General features: G+C 46.2%; 1 long non-coding RNA gene across 3 annotated transcripts in view; it reads left to right on the top strand.

Moving 5' to 3' along the window:
* LOC139533791 (uncharacterized) overlaps positions 1–12,488 on the top strand; it is a 42,086-nt gene extending 29,598 nt beyond the window's left edge. The window contains exons 1-3 of one of the 3 annotated variants that reach the window (XR_011666853.1): positions 5,850–6,028; positions 10,539–10,820; positions 11,116–12,488. This is a non-coding gene — a long non-coding RNA (uncharacterized lncRNA). Of the gene's footprint in view, positions 1–5,849; positions 6,029–6,051; positions 6,795–10,538; positions 10,821–11,115 lie in introns of those variants that run through there. The other 2 variants (XR_011666854.1, XR_011666855.1) reach the window with 2 other exon arrangements.
* The last annotated feature ends 1,662 nt before the right edge of the window (positions 12,489–14,150 follow it).

Raw genomic sequence — 14,150 nt, 5'->3', positions numbered from 1 at the left:
CTGGCATCTTAGTGGAAGAGAGACATGGCCTGGAAGAAAGACATGGCCTGGTAGCCTGGCATCTTAATGGAAGAGAGACAGGGCCTGGTGGCCTGGCATCTTAATGGAAGAGAGACATGGCCTGGTGGCCTGGCATCTCAACGGAAGAGAGACGTGGCCTGATGGCCTGGCATCTTAATGGAAGAGACATGGCCTGGAAGAAAGACATGGCCTGGTGGCCTGGTGGCCTGGCATCTTAATGGAAGAGAGACGTGGCCTGGTGGCCTGGCATCTTAATGGAAGAGAGACGTGGCCTGGTGGCCTGGCATCTTAATGGAAGAGAGACGTGGCCTGGCATCTTAATGGAAGAGAGACGTGGCCTGGTGGCCTGGTGGCCTGGCATCTTAATGGAAGAGAGACGTGGCCTGGTGGCCTGGCATCTTAATGGAAGAGAGACGTGGCCTGGTGGCCTGGCATCTTAATGGAAGAGAGACGTGGCCTGGCATCTTAATGGAAGAGAGACGTGGCCTGGTGGCCTGGCATCTCAACGGAAGAGAGACGTGGCCTGGTGGCCTGGCATCTTAATGGAAGAGAGACGTGGCCTGGTGGCCTGGCATCTTAGTGGAAGAGACATGGCCTGGAAGAAAGACATGGCCTGGTAGCCTGGCATCTTAATGGAAGAGAGACAGGGCCTGGTGGCCTGTTTTAATGGAAATGGGGCATTGTCCTCTCCTCTCTGTTGTCCCCAACCCTGTGATTAACACAAAGCAATTCCCTGGTGAGAGTTTCAAAGAGAGTTTCCTTCTGTGCATTTTGTCCCTTGGGCTTGATGTCACACTTAAAGATTCATCATGGCAAGCAATCATGTCCCTCTGCTGCTGGAGGGCACCATGGAAACAGATAAATGAACGACAGAGAGAGAGAGAGAGAGAGAGAGAGAGAGAGAGAGAGAGAGAGAGAGAGAGAGAGAGAGAGAACCAGAGGAAGATAGAGAAAGAGGGAATTCCTCACAGACATGCTGCTGAGAAGACGTCCATTCCGGAGTATGTAAAAGTTGTTTTAAAGTGTTTGAATAGTTTTATTGCCACAGGCTTGGTCACAGGCCCAGTGGAGGTTTGTCAGGAGGACAGATAGAGGCACAGGAGCCTCATAAGAAAAACCAGCACCAAAGTGCTCACTGTGGATACATTCATATATCCTTGTCCTTGTCAGGAACGGATCTCCAATCCCCGAAGGTCGAGTTCCTGCACCGGACCTCTGAGATTATATTGTGTTGAATTAATCTTTCAATATGTTTTAAAATCGGCCCCCTCTTCTTCACTGAATTACCCACCCCCTTCAACTGTAATGATGGATTTCAAGGTCTGGCTGCCAACCTCCCTGAGCTCAGCGGTGCACACAGTCCCACAGGATTCTATTCTCAATAGCCACAACAGCCATTTTATATTCATCCCCCCACCGTTTTGACAGAAGGGATAACACAGAGACATAATTGATTATCCGCTGTGACCCTGTTATGTCTACAACATCAGACTTGGAGAGCTCCAGATGTCTTGTGTGGTATTGCTAGCCATAGCAGCACTGCCTTGGCTAAAATGAGAATAGAACCACGGCCTCATCTGTGGAAAAGAAGAGCAGGCCTAATCCTGCATGTAAACTGGGAATTCAGTACATTTGTAGGTATGGTGGTGAACTTTTTGGAGCAAAATGGCCGCCTGGCATCACCCAGGTGGGTGCTACACAATTGGTAGTGGTTCAGATTACAGGGGCCCGGGGGAGAGTTAGGCAACCCCATAACAAATCAGTCCCCCCAAATGTCAATGTCTATTTTGGTAGCCTTATGGGGTGATTATGACTCACCCTAGTCTATGACTAGGGTGGCTGGAGTCTTTGACAATTTTTAGGGCCTTCCTCTGACACCGCCCGGTATAGAGGTCCTGGATGGCTGTAACGGTACTCTTCCTCGTCTGATGACGAGTATGAAAGATCGGACCAATGTGCAGCGTGGTAAGTGTCCATTTTAATGAAAGCCAACTGAATACTGAATGACAAAACAACAAAAGAGAATGAACGAGACTGAAACAGTTCTGTATGGAAAAACACAGACACAGAAAACAACTACCCACAACCCATAGTGGGAAACAGGCTACTTAAGTATGATTCTCAATCAGAGACAACGATCGACAGCTGCCTCTGATTGAGAACCATACCAGGCCAAACACAGAAATACAAAACCTAGACTACAAAACATAAAATGCCCACCCCAACTCACGCCCTGACCAAACTAAAATAAAGACATGAAAAAGGAACCAAGGTCAGAACGTGACAGTACCCCCCCCTCCCCCCAAAGGTGCGGACTCCGGCCGCAAAACCTGAACCTATAGGGGAGGGTCTGGGTGGGCATTTCACCGCGGTGGCGGCTCTGGTGCGGGACGTGGACCCCACTCCACCATAGTCTTGGCCCACTTAGCTGGCGCCTTTGGAGTGGCGACCCTCGCCACCGACCCCGGACTGGGGACCCTTGCAGCGGGCCCCGAATAGACGGGAGACTCTGGCAGCGCCGGAGTGAAGGGCGACTCTGGCAGCTCCGGAGTGAAGGGCGACTCTGGCAGCTCCGGAGTGAAGGGCGGCTCTGGCAGCTCCTGACTAACGGGCGGCTCTGGCAGCTCCTGACTGACGGGCGGCTCTGGCAGCTCCTGACTGACGGGCGGCTCTGGCAGCTCCTGACTGACGGTCGGCTCTGGCAGCTCAGGACAGACGGGCGGCTCTGGCAGCTCAGGACAGACGGGCGGCTCTGTCAGCTCAGGCCAGACGGGAGAACCTGGAGGGAGGAGACGGAGAGACAGCCTGGTGCGTGGGGCTGCCACAGGACCCACCAGGCTGGGGAGACCTACAGGAGGCCTGGTGCGTGGAGGAGGCACCGGATGAACCGGGCTGTGGGGGAGCACAGGAGCTCTGGTGCGCAGCCTTGGCACCACTCCTCCAGGCTGGATGACCACTTTAGCCCGGAACCCTCCAGAGTGCAGGCACAGGTTGAACCGGGCTGTGGGTGAGCACTGGAGATCTGGTGCATACTACTTGCACCTCTCCCTTAGGCTCAATGCCCACATTCGCCCGGCACGGCCGGAGCGCAGGCATAGGACGCACTGCACCCTCCCAGCGCCCTGGAGGCACAGCACGCAGAGCCGGCGCAGGATACCCTGGGCCGAAACGGCGTACCGGAGACTGGACACGCTGAGCCGGCACAACACGCCCTGGCTGGATACCCACTCTCGCATGGCACTTGCGGGGGGCTGGCCTATAGCGCTCTGGGCTATGAGCGCGTACTGGCGACACCGTGCGTTCCACTGCATAACACGGTGCCTGACCAGTACAACGCTGCTTTCGGTAAGCACGAGGAGTGGGCTCAGGTCTCCAACCTGACTCTGCCACACACCCCGTGTGCCCCCCCCAAATAATTTTTGGGGCTGCCTCTCGTGCCTGTCGCGCTGCCGTGCTACCTCCTCATATCGCCGCCGCTCAGCTTTCGCTGCCTCCAGTTCTTCCTTGGGGCGGCGATATTCCCCAGCCTGTGCCCAGGGTCCCTTGCCTTCCAGTATCTCCTCCCAAGTCCAGGAGTCCAGAACCCTCTGCTCCTAGTTACCACGCTGCTTGGTCCTTTTTTGTGTGGGTAGTTCTGTAACGGTACTCGTCCTCGTCTAATGACGAATATGAAAGATCGGACCAATGTGCAGCGTGGTAAGTGTCCATTTTAATGAAAGCCAACTGAACACTGAATGACAAAACAACAAAAGAGAATGAACGAGTATGGAATGAACGAGTATGTATGGAAAAACACAGACACAGAAAACAACTACCCACAACCCATAGTGGGAAACAGGCTACTTAAGTATGATTCTCAATCAGAGACAACGATCGACAGCTGCCTCTGATTGAGAACCATACCAGGCCAAACACAGAAATACAAAACCTAGACTACAAAACATAGAATGCCCACCCCAACTCACGCCCTGACCAAACTAAAATAAAGACATAAAAAAGGAACTAAGGTCAGAACGTGACAATGGCAGGAAGCTTGGCCCCGTTGATGTACTGGGCTGTACGCACTACCCTCCGTAGTGCCTTGCTGTCGGAGGCAGAGCAGTTGCCATACCAGGCAGTGATGCAACCAGTCAGGATGCTCTCGATGGTGCAGCTGTAGAACCTTTTGAGGATCTGAGGACCCATGCCAAATCTTTTCAGTCTCCTGAAAGGGAATAGGTTTTGTCGTGCCCTCTTCACGACTGTTTATCTTGCAATTGAACTCCATATGACCTCTTTGGACCTGGGTGTGTGGAGGAGTGGGGGGGTCATAACACATCAACACTCTGCTGCAACTCTTACAGCCAGCGCCATCACACTAATGTGTGTGAAGAAGTCATTCCAAGCACCACTGCTCTCTCTCCCCTTAGTCATTAAGTTTCTCAAGGGGCTTCGCACCATTTAGAAGGAGATTACATATATTATTATGTTGCAGCTAGTATTTGTTTGGTTTCTTTAAAGCTTGTTGAGTTATCACCCAGAGGAAGCTAAAGCTGTACGCTTCTCAGAACCATTGACAGCATAGGTACTTTGTGGTTTATTCAGTTGTGACTTGATTCTTTACTTTGTTAGCATGCTAGCTCCTAAATAGTTAGCAGCAGCAGGCTAGCAGCTGTGGCCCATTGCTCTACATGTTGAATGGCACTGTGTTGTCACTGTGGTGCTCCATGTAGACACACAACCATTACAGTAGTGTCAGCCCCCCCTTCGCTCGCCCCATTGTCTCCTTGGTATTATAGTCATTAGCGGCGATAGCTGTTAGATCATGCTCATGAAGTCAAAGCTGCCTGTGGTGGCATTTAAAATAACCATCACTGTCTGTGGTGGGAGGATGGAGAGGATGGATAGGAAGGGGAGGGTTCTTGGGATCATTTGGAATAATTGGAATGGCTGGAGCTGTCCCAAGAGATGGGTGTGTGTAGGGAGACACGTTGTGTGTGTGTGTATGTGTGTGTGTGTGTGTGTGTGTGTGTGTGTGTGTGTGTGTGTGTGTGTGTGTGTGTGTGTGTGTGTGTGTGTGTGTGTGTGTGTGTGTGTGTGTGTGTGTGTGTGTGTGTGTGTGTGTGTGTGTGTGTGTGTGTTATTACCACCCTCTATGGGCGCTTGTTTCCAGTCTTTCTCCCTCTCCTCTTCTCTTCTCTCCTCCTCTCCCCTCCCCCTCGCTCTCCCTCTTACTGTCTCTGTCTCTCTCCCTCCCCCTCTCTCCCTCTCCCTCTCCTCTCCTCCCCTCCCCTCCCACCTCTCTCTCCCTCTCCCTGTCTCTGTCTCTCTTCCTCCTTCTCTTCCTACCCCTCTCTATTCCCCTCTCCCATTCTTTGTCTCTTTCCCTCTCCTTCCCCCTGTCTCTCTGTCTCTCCCTCCCCCTTTCCACGCTCTCTCTCTGTCTGTCTCTCTCTCTCTCTCTCTCCTCTCTCTCTCTCTCTCTCTCTCTCTCCCTCCCTTCCCCCCTCTCCACTCTCTCCCTCTCTCTGTCTCTCTCCCTCCCCCTCCTCATCTCCCGTTCTCTGTCTCTCTCCCTCCCTCTCCTCCCTCTCTGTCTCTCTCCCTCTTGCTCCCCCTGTCCCTCTCCCACTCTGTCTCTCTGCCGCTCTCGTGCTCTCTCTCCCTGATGGCCACAGACCCTGGCATTCCACTCTGTCAGCACTAACAGTTTAACTCAGGGCACGACAGGCGTGTTTTTGTGTGTGTGTGTGTGTGTTCACCTGTGCACGTGCGTGTGTGTGTGGTTGGCAGTGGGGCAGGCAAGCAGAAAGGCAGGCAGGCAGGGTACATATGTCCCAACAGCGATACCAGGCCATTGCAACACATTAACACTTGTTAATATCAGCAGGATGAGCCGTGGTGGCACAGCGACAGGTAGTGATGTAACGTAGCCCTCAGGGCACCCAGTAACTGGCAGCAGTGCCTGCTGTGGTGAGATCGCTTTCCTCTTCGCCTTTCCTATTAAGAAGAGGAACTCCTGTGCTAGGTTAGTGTAATGCTAGCTATGCTATGCTAATAATGATGATAACAATAATAATTACACTAATAGTAAGTAGAGCGATGTTAATTTACAGACAGAAATTACAAAGTGCTTTACATTGTGAGCAACCATTAAAAAAATACTTAAAAAACAGGTAAAAACATTAAGCGGGAATTAAAAGATAGCTAATGGCCTAGTAAAATGCAAGATACACAAAATAATAAAGGCTTGTGTAACGCTAGCTGTGTGCTATGCTAGGCTGTATGTAGTGTGGTAAGGCTTATGTAATGCTAGCTGTGCTATGCCAGGCTTTATGCGGTGTGGTAAAGCTTGTGTAATGTTAGCTGTGCTATGGTAGGCTGTATGTAGTGTGGTAAGGCTTGTCTAATGTTAGCTGTGCTATGGTAGGCTGTATGTAGTGTGGTAAGGCTTGTGTAATGCTAGCTGTGCTTTGCTACTCTTTATGTGGTGTGGTAAGCCATGTGTAATGCTAGCTGTGCTATGATAGGCTGTATGTAGTGTGGTAAGGCTTGTGTAATGTTAGCTGTGCTATGATAGGCTGTATGCGGTGTGGTAAGACTTGTGTAATGCTAGCTGTGCTATGCTAGGCTGTGGTCATGTATTCCAATCTGTTTGCTGATATGGAAGGCTTCAGTTTTCCAATGGACGATGTCATTTAGCCAGAGGAAGAGACCTTCAACCTAGTTAATGTTGCTCCTATTCAAGACTGCCAGAGATACTGGGCTGAATGCTCGTAGGCCCATGTGTCAAGGTGTGTACATGTCTGTGTGAGAGGGTGAGTGTATTGCATAATCACTTATGTATAGCCTAGTACCTGCATAATAAACCTGCCAGCCATATATAGTCTCCATTTCTCAGGTTGTTTCCTTCTACAGATGTAGGATCTTAATTTGAGCCAGTTGCTACAGAAGGAAAATAATCTTGAAGCAACAGGAAATGTGAATTATTATGTGGATTATAATTAATGGAGGAAAGCAGCTTGTGTAGTACATTTGACTGCTGTGTGATATCATTTCAAGACTTGAACCTGAAGATCAGTCAAGGAGTTTTACCACGTACAGTGAGCTCCAAAAGTATTGGGACATTTTTTTCTTTGTACTACAATCACTATGAGGTTAAGGTGCAGACTGTCAGCTTTAATTTGAGGGAACCGTTTAGAAATTACAGCACTTTTTGTACATTGTCCCCCCATTTTATGGGTCCAAAAGAATTGGGACAAATTCACCAATTTGTGTGTTAAAGTAGTAAAAAATGTAGTATTTGATCCCATATTCCGAGCACGTTAGATGCATTTGCTGTTTGTTTTGGTTGTGTTTAAGATTATTTTGTGCCCAATAGAAATTAATAGTAAATAATGTATGAATTGTGGCTAATGATGAGTGAGAAAGTTACAGATGCATAATATTGATATTTCTCACTTATCATTATTCACCGTTCATTCAGGACTATCCATAATTATGGTAGCACCCACGTTAATGTAGAAGTGTTTAGAAACATATTCTATTCTTATTTGACTCCAAAATGACACAATACATGACTTACCATTGTCCAAGTGTTTTTTCCTATAGACTTACGTTTGTCATTGCCTTTAACAAGCTAGGTTTCCATCCTATTGGGGATACATTTTAATGCGAATATTCTAAATCTGCATAAAAACACTATGCTAATTTTCTCACCATAGATGTGTTTCCGTCAAATTGACTTGTTGTCCATCACAGGCTGTGCGTGCATATAAAAAGTACTTATGTTGGGATAATCTCATATACAGCCTAAAAAAGACAAGTTCAGTTGGTTTCCCACTGCATTTTCAACTCTGCTGATGGTTTTGTCACTAAACATGTTGCATTATATAGTGAATGTGCCCACTCTGGTCTTGGTACCTGCACTCTAGCCAACAGCTCACAGATACAGTGAGATTATAGCCTACATGATGGCATTATTATGGACCAAATATGATTTATTATTGTCAAATGGCAGCTAAGCTTTCGGTCATCATGTCACAAAAATTAGACCCTCGATATTTACAGTTTTTGCCGATTGCTTACACACTGAAAGTGAATGCTTAGACAAAAGCATCAAAGCCTTAACTTTTGTAACCATGCCTTTAACAAAGATACCAAAAGTACAAACACATTTTCTGCTTTACACTTTACTTGCAACACACTTGCAAAACACTACACACTGTTTCTTACATTAGACACTTCGTTCAAGAATGAAACCTCTTGCAATCATTGGGAAAATACTTCTATTCAAAATGCAAAACATAGCTGAAATTGGCAACACCCACATACACATGAAACACTTCTACAGTCATATGACACCAGTTAGTCTGAGCCTCAGCACTACAAGTAGACCTCAGGTAAGATCACCTCTTTTGTGAGAACTTTGCAAACATGGAGGCACTGAGAGAGAGGAAGAGGAAGAGAGGGAGGAGGAGGAGGAGGAGGACAAGAACATAGAACGGGACCAGGCAATAGACAGAGACATATTTCCGACAACATTAGGGGCACTTTGGTGGACCATGTCATAAATCATGGCCTGACGATGAGGGAGTCTGGGCAGAGAGTCCAGCCCAACCTAAGTCCAGCCCAACCTGAGTCCATCCCAACCTGAGTCGCAACACGGAGTCGCAATACGGACATTTAGACTGGAGAACAGGTACAGTTGAAGTCGGAAGTTTACAAACACTTAAAAACTTGTTTTTCAACCACTCCCCAAATTTCTTGTTAACAAACTATAGTTTTGGCATGTCGGTTAGGACATCTACTTTGTGCATGACACAAGTAATTTTTCCAACAATTGTTTACAGACAGATTATTCCATTTATAATTCACTGTATCACAATTCCAGTGGGTCAGAAGTTTACATACACTAAGTTGACTGTGTCTTTAAACAGCTTGGAAAATTCCAGAAAATTATGTCATGGCTTTAGAAGCTTCTGATAGGCTAATTGACATCATTTGAGTCAATTGGAGGTGTACCTGTGGATGTATTTCAAGGCCTACCTTCAAACTCAAAGCCTCTTTGCTTGACATCATGGGAAAATCAAAAGAAATCAACCAAGATCTCAGAAAAAAAATTGTAGACCTCCACAAGTCTGGTTCATCCTTGGGAGAAATTTCCAAACCACATTCATCTGTACAAACAATAGTATGCAAGTATAAACACCATGGGATCACGCAGCCGTCATACTGCTCAGGAAGGAGACGCATTTTGTCTCCTAGAGATAAACGTACTTTGGTGCGAAAAGTGCAAATCAATCCCAGAACAACAGCAAAGGCCCTTGTGAAGATGCTGTAGGAAACAGGTACAAAAGTATCTATATCCACAGTAAAACGAGTCCTAAATCGACATAACCTGAAAGGCCGCTCAGCAAGGAAGAAGTCACTGCTCCAACACCGCCAAATAAAAAGCCAGACTACGGTTTGCAACTGCACATGGGGACAAAGATTGTACTTTTTGGAGAAATGTCCTCTGGTCTGATGAAACAAAAATAGAACTGTTTGGCCATAATGACCATCGTTATGTTTGGAGGAAAAAGGGGGAGGCTTGCAAGCCAAAGAACACCATCCCAACCGTGAAGCACGGTTGTATCATGTAGGCAGTATCATGTTGTGGGAGTGCTTTGCTGCAGGAGAGACTGGTGAACTTCACAAAATAGATGGCATGGAAAATTATGTGGATATATTGAAGCAACATCTCAAGATATCAGTCAGGAAGTTAAAGCTTGATCACAAATGGGTCTTCCAAATGGACCATGACCCCAAGCATACTTCCAAAGTTGTGGCAAAATAGCTTAAGGACAACAAAGTCAAGGTATTGGAGTGGCCATCACAAAGCCCTGACATCAATCCCATAGAAAATTTGTGAGAAGAACTGAAAAAGCGTGTGCGAGCAAGCAGGCCTACAAACCTGACTCAGTTACACCAGCTCTGTCAGGAGGAATGGGCCAAAATTCACCCAACTTATTGTGGGAAGCTTGTGGAAGGCCACCCAAAACCTTTGACCCAAGTTAAACAATTTAAAGGCAATGCTACCAAATACTAATTGAGTGTATGTAAACTTCTGACCCACAGGGAATGTGATGAAAGAAATTAAAGCTGAAATAAATAATTCTCTCAACTATTATTCTGACATTTCACATTCTTAAAATAAAGTGGTGATCCTAACTGGCTTAAGACAGGGAATTTTTACTAGGATTAAATGTCAGGAATTGGGAAAAACTGATTTTAAATGTATTTGGTTAACGTGTATGTGAACTTCTGACTTCAACTGTATGTCTTCAACTTTCTACATTAGACTATACCTATGTAATTGTTGCACATCATTCTGCATCAGAGTACAATACAATGTAGTCCTACAATATTAAGTCTATGCTCCTCAGTGAACAAAAAAATAGGTATAGTGCTGTATTGATGTTACTGTGTACAGGTTGATAGTACAGTATGTAAAAAATAACCGAACCAATGACATCATATTCTTGCATTTTCTACAGAGCTGCCAGATGACCTCCTGAGGGTGGAAGGCAACGTCTGTTCACCATGAACAGGAACTGGCCGTTGTCAATCTAGTGTTGGCAAACAACACCATCCGCCTACATCAACTACGAGAGCCAATCATCGCAGATCACATAACATTCCATAATATCAACCGTGTCAGTATGTTGACACTCTGCTGCATCTTGCGTCAACACCAACTTACGATGAAGCAGCTGTACAGGGTTCTGTTTGAGAGGAACAGCGTTAGAGTCAAAGAACTTCGATATGACTATGTGCAAGTAAGTGTCACTGTGCGATACTGTAATACAGTAATGGCAGTAGATTGTGTCCTATTGGCACTGCATAGATACATTCAGACAAACAGTATGTGACCTAGGCAGGTGCCACCATTCTGGGGGTGGGGGGGGGGGTTGTCTGTGGGTGCACCTGCCTTGCCTATAGCTTCTATTTTTGACTGAATGTGTCTGACCCAACCCACCCCCCACCCCCATCCTTGTGTGAAAATGTAGACATTGTAGTCCTGTGTTTTGAGTTACACATATTCACGTACACTGTATGCATTTTCTGTTACAGAGAGTCCTGGACTTTGATGCAGCTGCACAGCCTCATGAGTTCATTTTCATTGATGAAGCTGGATTCAATCTGGCTAAAACCAGGCGTCAGGGCCAACATGTTATAGGACAAAGAGCCGTTGTGAATGTCCTTGGGCAGCGCGGGAGAAATATCACCTTGTGTGCCACCATTAGTCTGCAAGGAGTTCTCCATCACCACGCCACCCTGGGTCCCTACAATACTGAACACATGATCATATTTCTGGATGCACTACATAGTGCAGCTGTACAGGACGGACCAGAGCAGCACAGGTTTGTGGTTATCTGGGATAATGTTGGTTTCCAACGGGCTGCTCTGGTCAGGGACTGGTTCACCAACCACAATAACGTCACAGTTGTATACTTGCCCCCTTACTCCCCATTTCTCAATCCGATTGAGGAATTATTTTCGGCTTGGCGTTGGAAAGTGTATGACCGCCAACCACATGCCCGCCTGCCTCTGTTGCAAGCAATGGAAGAGGCATGCGGAGACACTGAGGTGGGGGTCAGTCCAGGGTTGGATACGGCAAGGTGATATTTTCCCTGTTGCCTAGCCAGGGATGACATTGCTTGTCATGTGGATGAGGTGATGTGGCCAGACCCTAACAGAAGGCGGGATCCATAAACCATCCACCCCATCCCTTACAATACAATTTTTTTGTCATTTTACTGTAATTATTTTTGTTTCCATGAGTTTAGTAACATATTGTATTGATTACTGTCCTGTAATTCTACTTTTATTAAAAATGTTGTAGTTGTAAAAACCTGTAATGGCAAAAAAATAAGCTGTATATATTTTTTTATGAAGCCTTTCTATTTTCTGTTCATTGAAATGTGAGTAGATGTACCCTACTGGAACAATCTTTCACAGAATCCTGTATGAGAAAATGAAAAAGGTACTAAAGACAGCAGTGTGTTGTTGCTGCTTTGAAAGAGTAATTCAAATGGGGCATGTGTGTATCATTTTGTTGCAAAAATGCCATTTTGAAAAAGGATTGTTAGGTTTTGATTGCAGAGTATTTCATTTTGACATAGAAGTGACATGTTTATCTCCAAGTGTTGTGTCTTATTTGGCTTGTGTGTTGAGTTTTGACACAATGAGCCAAATTTCGCAACAAGTGTGTAAGCAATCGCAAAAAACTGTATTGGAAAGGATCATCCAGCTCATCACCGTGCACTTTCCCCACCCTGTGACGTTCATCATCATTTATTTCATCTGTAGCCTAATAAACTGTATGGTTTCCTGAGTCGTAGTGGGAGGAGCACACAACATATCATCCTGTGACTCCAAGTTTACTTCGACATGATGGTTATTATATCAGTAATTGCGCATACAAGCGATTCCACCACCATTTCTCGCATAATGAATTTTACAGACAAATAGATGGACGTTTGGCAAGGAAATCATTCCAGATCAACCATCTGTACACTGCGTGCGTGCGTGCGTGCGTGCGTGACTTCTAATAATGTGTGATTGCTGATTACATCAATTTAATGCCTGGAACATTATTTCTGTAGCCTAATCCCTGTTAGCTGTTATTATCAGCATTCATTGTGTGTGTTAAGAGGAGAGCACGTGTGTTAAGAGGAGAGCGTTTGTGTTAAGAGGAGAGCGTTTGTGTTAAGAGGAGAGCCTGTGTGTTAAGAGGAGAGCCTGTGTGTTAAGAGGAGAGCGCGTGTGTTAAGAGGAGAGCGCGTGTGTTAAGAGGAGAGCGCGTGTGTTAAGAGGAGAGCGCGTGTGTTAAGAGGAGAGCACGTGTGTTAAGAGGAGAGCGTTTGTGTTAAGAGGAGAGCCTGTGTGTTAAGAGGAGAGCCTGTGTGTTAAGAGGAGAGCGCGTGTGTTAAGAGGAGAGCACGTGTGTTAAGAGGAGAGCGTTTGTGTTAAGAGGAGAGCCTGTGTGTTAAGAGGAGAGCCTGTGTGTTAAGAGGAGAGCGCGTGTGTTAAGAGGAGAGCGCGTGTGTTAAGAGGAGAGCACGTGTGTTAAGAGGAGAGCCTGTGTGTTAAGAGGAGAGCCTGTGTGTTAAGAGGAGAGCGCGTGTGTTAAGAGGAGAGCGCGTGTGTTAAGAGGAGAGCGCGTGTGTTAAGAGGAGAGCGCGTGTGTTAAGAGGAGAGCGCGTGTGTTAAGAGGAGAGCGCGTGTGTTAAGAGGAGAGCGCGTGTGTTAAGAGGAGAGCGCGTGTGTTAAGAGGAGAGCGCGTGTGTTAAGAGGAGAGCGCGTGTGTTAAGAGGAGAGCCTGTGTGTTACAGTTTTTTTTGATTGCTTAAGCACGATTTTCAAAACAGGGCCCGTGTTTTCAAAACACTACACACAATTAGCACAACCACACACCCAATTAGCAAAACACTACAGATCCTTTGCAAAATTAAACACTCTTGTAAAAACTATACACTTCTTTTTAAAAACCACACTTTGTTACCATATGAAACACACACGTTTCACATTACTATACTCTGTTTGCATGAGTTACACTCTGCTGTGATAAACCTAAAACACTTTTAGCACTTCTACTTCCCTATGATTAGAGTAGGCTACTATCAACAAAGTACAAATATAATGTCAATTCACCAAACACTACACAAGACCAATGTTGCAGACTGAAGAAACTCATTTATTTCTCAACACGCCCAAAATGTTGACATGGAGATTCATAATACTGTAACCAAACGTCACTTTACGTATTGTAAGTTCAAAAAAATATATAAAAAAGATAACTAGACATTGTCTCTTCGCCTAGCTGGATCTGGCCAGAGAATTTCATTAACATCGCAGGCAATGTTGTCATTAGCAAGACACCTTGGAAAGAAACGTCTTGAATGACGAATCCATCCTTGCATTGCTGCTACCTCCATCTGGTCACAGGCCTCCTCCATGGCTTGGATGAGGGGTACCTCAGCCTGGAGACGGAGATCATATACATTCCACCTCCACGCTGAGAAAAACTCTTCTATGGGGTTGAGGAATGGAGAGTATGGTGGAAGATATAGGACGGTGAAATGTGGATGTTGCTGAAACCAGTT

Source organism: Salvelinus alpinus, chromosome 11 (assembly GCF_045679555.1).
Source record: "Salvelinus alpinus chromosome 11, SLU_Salpinus.1, whole genome shotgun sequence".
In the NCBI taxonomy this organism is placed as follows: Eukaryota; Metazoa; Chordata; class Actinopteri; order Salmoniformes; family Salmonidae; genus Salvelinus; species Salvelinus alpinus.
The sequence above is the reverse complement of the archived record's forward strand: the minus strand, read 5'-3'. Positions and strand labels throughout refer to the sequence as shown.